Consider the following 695-nt stretch of genomic DNA (forward strand, 5'->3'; position numbering starts at 1 on the left):
GATTTAACACCAACACCGAAATTAATGAAGATTTGCCGACTAGATAAAAAAAGGAACAAGAAATGCCAGGTTATTTTAAGGGAAGAAACCATGTCCGAACAGCGCCTCCCCCCGCCCCCAGCGTGGCATGCGAGCGTTGTCCCGCGCGAAAGGCCTCGGGATACTGGCGAACTTGACTCGTGCCGGTAAACCATAGGAGAGGTTCGAAAAGGAAATGAGATAAATTCCTCGCTGCTTTAAGATCTAGATCACTAAGCGATATGCCTAATGCTTCGTTGGTAGTGGGTTTAAGAATACGATCTATTGTGGATGTCTTTTCCTTTTTCGTTTACGTTATTTTAAGTATTACTTTATAGTGCACTGCATATAGGTTTTCGTAGTTTTTAAGATAAATTTCTCTGGTTTCTTTTGGATTTCATGAGTATCAAAACATTTCAAACCTCTTACAGACATAGACGAAACGATTTCAGAAAAGAAATTTAAGAATATGTTCCAAGACCACAACCCGCGAAAGGACTGATAAGATTGATATTAAAATATGTAATATAGATAAGGCAAGGCAGGAAATATAAAATTGTCGATTCTTATCCCCTTCAGAGACGGGGGAAGGCAAATATCTTATGAAAAAAGGCTTAACTATTCCGACTGTTTTTATCGATGGAACGAACCAGTACAGTCTCTTAACACTGTCATTC

This window comes from Penaeus monodon, chromosome 27, assembly GCF_015228065.2.
Source record: "Penaeus monodon isolate SGIC_2016 chromosome 27, NSTDA_Pmon_1, whole genome shotgun sequence".
Lineage (NCBI taxonomy): Eukaryota > Metazoa > Arthropoda > Malacostraca > Decapoda > Penaeidae > Penaeus > Penaeus monodon.